Source organism: Salvelinus namaycush, unplaced genomic scaffold (genome assembly GCF_016432855.1).
Source record: "Salvelinus namaycush isolate Seneca unplaced genomic scaffold, SaNama_1.0 Scaffold427, whole genome shotgun sequence".
Classification (NCBI taxonomy): domain Eukaryota; kingdom Metazoa; phylum Chordata; class Actinopteri; order Salmoniformes; family Salmonidae; genus Salvelinus; species Salvelinus namaycush.
In genome coordinates this window covers 140,321-145,957 of record NW_024061117.1, presented here as the reverse complement: position 1 = coordinate 145,957, position 5,637 = coordinate 140,321, and positions in this window count along the sequence as shown.

The window sequence follows — 5,637 nt, the reverse complement described above, 5'->3', positions numbered from 1 at the left end:
CAGACCCTGTCCTCTAATATAGATAGTATACAGAACCAGTCCAGACCCTGTCCTCTATATAGATAGTATCCAAACCAGTCCAGACCCTGTCCTCTAATATAGATAGTATACTAGAACCAGTCCAGACCCTGTCCTCTAATATATATGTATACTAGAACCAGTCCAGACCCTGTCCTCTAATATAGGTAGTCACAGAACCAGTCCGACCCTGTCTCTAATATAGATAGTATACCAGAACCAGTCCAACCCTGTCCTCTAATATAGATAGTATACATACCGTCCAGACCCTGTCCTCTATATATAGTATACCAGAACCAGTCCAGACCCTGTCCTCTAATATAGATGTATACCAGAACCAGTCCAGACCCTGTCCTCTAATATAGTATTATACCAGAACCAGTCCTAGACCCTGTCCTCTAATATGATAGTATACCAGAACCAGTCCAGACCCTGTCCTCTAATATAGATAGTATACTAGAACCAGTCCAGACCCTGTCCTCTAATATAGATAGTATACTAGAACCAGTCCAGACCCTGTCCTCTAATATATATAGTATACCAACCAGTCCAGACCCTGTCTCTAATATAGTAAGTATACCAGAACCAGTCCAGACCCTGTCCTCTAATAAAATTTACAGAACCAGTCCAACCCTGTCCTCTATAATAGTAGTATACCAGAACCAGTCCAGACCTGTCCTCTAATATATATGTATACCAGAACCAGTCCAACCCTGTCCTCTAATATAGGTAGTATACCAGAACCAGTCCAGACCCTTTCCTCTAATATAGATAGTATACAGAACCAGTCCAGACCCTGTCCTCTAATAAGATAGTATACTAGAACCGTCCAGACCCTGTCCTCTATATAGATAGTATACATAACCAGTCCAGACCCTGTCCCTATATAGATGTATTACTAGAACCAGTCCAGACCCTGTCCTCTAATATAAGAGTATACCAGAACCAGTCCAGACCCTGTCCTCTAATATAGATAGTATACAGAACCATCCAGACCCTGTCCTCTAATATAATAGTATACCAGAACCAGTCCAGACCCTGTCCTCTAATATAGATAGTATCAAACCAGTCCAGACCCTGTCCTCTAATATAGATAGTATACGAACCAGTCCAGACCCTGTCCTCTAATATAGATAGTATACCAGAACCAGTCCAGACCCTGTCCTCTAATATAGATAGTATACCAGAACCAGTCCAGACCCTGTCCTCTAATATAGATAGTATACGTACCAGTCCAGACCCTGTCCTCTAATATAGATAGTAGACTAGACCAGTCCAGACCCTGTCCTCTAATATAGTAGTATACCAGAACCAGTCCAGACCCTGTCCTCTAATATAGATAGTATCCAGAACCAGTCCAGACCCTGTCCTCTAATATAGATGTATACTAGAACCAGTCCAGACCCTGTCCTCTAATATAGATAGTATACCAGAACCAGTCCAGACCCTGTCCTCTAATATAGATAGTTATACTGAACAGTCCAGACCCTGTCCTCTAATATAGATAGTATACCACCATCCAGACCCTGTCCTCTAATAAGATAGTATACTAGAACCAGTCCGACCCTGTCCTCTAATATAGTATTACCAGAACCAGTCCAGACCCTGTCCTCTAATATATAGTATACTAGAACCATCCAGACCCTGTCCTCTAATTGATAGTATCTAGAACCAGTCCACCCGGTCCTCTATATAGATAGTATACTAGAACCAGTCCAGACCCTGTCCTCTAATATAGATAGTATACATAACCAGTCAGACCCTGTCCTCTAATATAGATAGTATACTAGACCAGTCCAGACCTGTCCTCTAATATAGATAGTATACCAGAACCAGTCCAGACCCTGTCCTCTAATATAGATAGTATACTAGAACCTCCAGACCCTGTCCTCTATATAGATAGTATACCAGAACCAGTCCAGACCCTGTCCTCTAATATAGATGTATACTAGAACCATCCAGACCCTGTCCTCTAATATAGATAGTATACTAGAACCAGTCAGACCCTGTCCTCTAATATAGATAGTATACTAGAACCAGTCCCCTGTCCTCTAATAGATATATACCGAACCAGTCCAGACCCTGTCCTCTATATAGTAGTATACCAGAACCAGTCCACCCTGTCCTCTAATATAGTATATCCTAACCGTCCAGCCCTGTCCTCTATATAGATAGTATCCAGAACACATCCAGACCCTGTCCTCTAATATAGATAGTATACCAGAACCAGTCCAGACCCTGTCCTCTAATATAGATATTATACTGAACCAGTCCAGACCCTGTCCTCTATTATATAGTTATACCGAACCAGTCCAACCCGTCCTCTAATATAGATAGTATACAGAACCAGTCCAGACCCTGTCCTCTAATATAGATAGTATACTAGAACACATCCAGACCCTGTCCTCTAATATATATAGTATACCGAACCGTCCAGACCTGTCCTCTAATATAGATTGATACCAGAACCAGTCCAGACCCTGTCCTCTAATTAGATAGTATCCAGAACCAGTCCAGACCCTGTCCCTCTAATATAGATAGTATACTGAACCAGTCCAGACCCTGTCCTCTAATATATGTATACCAGAACCAGTCCAGACCCTGTCCTCTAATATAGATAGTATACTAGAACCAGTCCAGACCCTGTCCTCTAATATAGATAGTATCAGAACCAGTCCAGACCCTGTCCTCTAATATAGATAGTATAACAAACCAGTCCAGACCCTGTCCTCTAATATAGATAGTATACGAACCGTCCAGACCCTGTCCTCTATATAGATAGTATACCAGAACCAGTCCACCCTGTCTCTATATAGATGATATACAGAACCAGTCCAGACCCTGTCCTCTAATATAGATTATCCAGAACCAGTCCAGACCTGTCCTCTAATATAATGATACTAGACCAGTCGACCTTCCTCATATAGATAGTATACTAGAACCAGTCCCAGACCCTGTCCCTCTAATATAGATAGTATACATAGAACCAGTCCAGACCCTGTCCTCTAATATAGATAGTATACCAGAACCAGTCGGACCCTGTCCTCTAATATAGATAGTATCGAACCAGTCCAGACCCTGTCCTCTAATATGATAGTATACCAACCAGTCCAGACCCTGTCCTCTAATATAGATAGTATACCAGAACCAGTTCCAGACCCTGTCCTCTAATATAGATAGTATACAACCAGTCCAGACCCTGTCCTCTAATATAGATAGTATACTACTAGAACCAGTCCAGACCCTGTCCTCTAATATAGATAGTATACCAGAACCAGTCCAGACCCTGTCCTCTAATAAGATAGTATACAGACCCAGTCAGACCCTGTCCTCTAATATAGATGGTATACTAGAACAGTCCAGACCCTGTCCTCTATATAGATAGTATACTAGAACCAGTCCAGACCCTGTCCTCTAATATAGATAGTATAAGAACCAGTCCAGCCGCTGTCCTCTAATATAGATAGTATACCTAAACCAGTCCAGACCCTGTCCTAATATAGTGTAACCAGAACCATCCAGACCCTGTCCTCTATATAGATAGTATACTAGAACCAGTCAAACCCTGTCCTCTAATATAGATAGTATACCAGAACCAGTCCAGACCTCTGTCCTCTAATATAGATAGTATACCAGAACCAGTCCAGACCCTGTCCTCTAATATAGATAGTATACCGAACCAGTCCAGACCCTGTCCCTATATATGATAGTTACCAGAACCAGTCCAGACCCTGTCCTCTAATATAGAAAGTACCAGAACCAGTCCAGACCCTGTCCTCTAATATAGATAGTATACCAGAACCAGTCCAGACCCTGTCCTCTAATATGATAGTATACACTAAACCAGTCCAGACCCTGTCCTCTAATATAGATGTTACGAACCAGTCCAGACCTTCCTCTAATATGATAGTATACCAGAACCAGTCCAGACCCTGTCCTCTAATATAGATAGTATACTATAGACCAGTCCAGACCCTGTCCTCTAATATAGATAGTATACCATAACCAGTCCAGACCCTGTCCTCTAATTAGATAGTATACCAGAACCGTCCAGACCCTGTCCTCTAATATAGATAGTATACCAGAACAGTCCAGACCCTGTCCTCTAATATAGATAGTATACTAGAGACCAGTCCAGACCCTGTCCTCTTATAGATAGTATACAGAACCAGTCCAGACCCTGTCCTCTAATGATAGTATACAGAACAGTCCAGACCCTGTCCTCTCAATATAGATAGTATACCAGAACCAGTCACGACCCTGTCCTCTAATATGATAGTACCAAAACCAGTCCAGACCCTGTCCTCTAATTAGATAGTATACCAGAACCAGTCCAACCCTGTCCTCTAATATAGATAGTATACTCAGAACCAGTCCAGACCCTGTCCTCTAATATAGATAGTATACCAGAACCAGTCCAGACCCTGTCCTCTAATATAGTAGTATACGAACCAGTCCAGACCTGTCCTCTAATATAGATGTATACAGAACCGTCCAGACCTGTCCTCTAATATAGATAGTATACTAGAACCAGTCCAGACCCTGTCCTCTAATATAGATAGTATACCAGAACCAGTCCACCCTGTCCTATAATATGATAGTATACAGTAACCAGTCCGACCCTGTCCTCTATATAGAAGTTATACCAGAACCAGTCCAGACCCTGTCCTCTAATATAGATAGTATACAGAACCAGTCCGACCCTGTCCTCTAATATAGTAGTATACCAGAACCAGTTCCAGACCCTGTCCTCTAATATAGATAGTATACCAGAACCAGTCCAGACCCTGTCCTCTAATATAGATAGTATACAAACCAGTCCAGACCCTGTCCTCTAATTAGATATTACATAGACCAGTCCAGACCCTTCCCTCAATATAGATAGTATCCCAAACCGTCCAACCCTGTCCTCTAATATAGATAGTATACCAGAACCAGTCCAGACCCTGTCCTCTAATATAGATAGTATACCAGAACCAGTCCAGACCCTGTCCTCTAATATGATAGTATACCAGAACCAGTCCAGACCCTGTCCTCTAATATAGATAGTATACCTAGAACCAGTCCAGACCCTGTCCTCATAGTAATATATACCGAACCAGTCCAGACCTGTCCTCTATATAGATGTATACTAGAACCAGTCCTCAGACCCTGTCCTCTAATATAGATAGTATACAGAACCAGTCCAGACCCTGTCCTCTAATATAGATAGTATACTAGACCAGTCCAGACCCTGTCCTCTATATGATAGTATACTAGAACCAGTCACAGACCCTGTCCTCTAATATAGATAGTACCAGAACCAGTCCAGACCCTGTCCTCTAATATAGATAGTATACAGAACCAGTCCAGACCCTGTCCTCTAATATAGATAGTATACTAGAACCCGTCCAGACCCTGTTCCTCTAATATAGATAGTATACTAGAACCAGTCCAGACCCTGTCCTCTAATATGATAGTATCTAGTAACCAGTCCAGACCCTGTCCTCTAATAATAGTAACTAGAACCAGTCCAGACCCTGTCCTCTAATATAGATAGATATACCAGACCAGTCCAGACCCCTGTCCTCTATATAGATATCTACAGACCAGTCCAGACCTGTCCTCATATAGATAGTA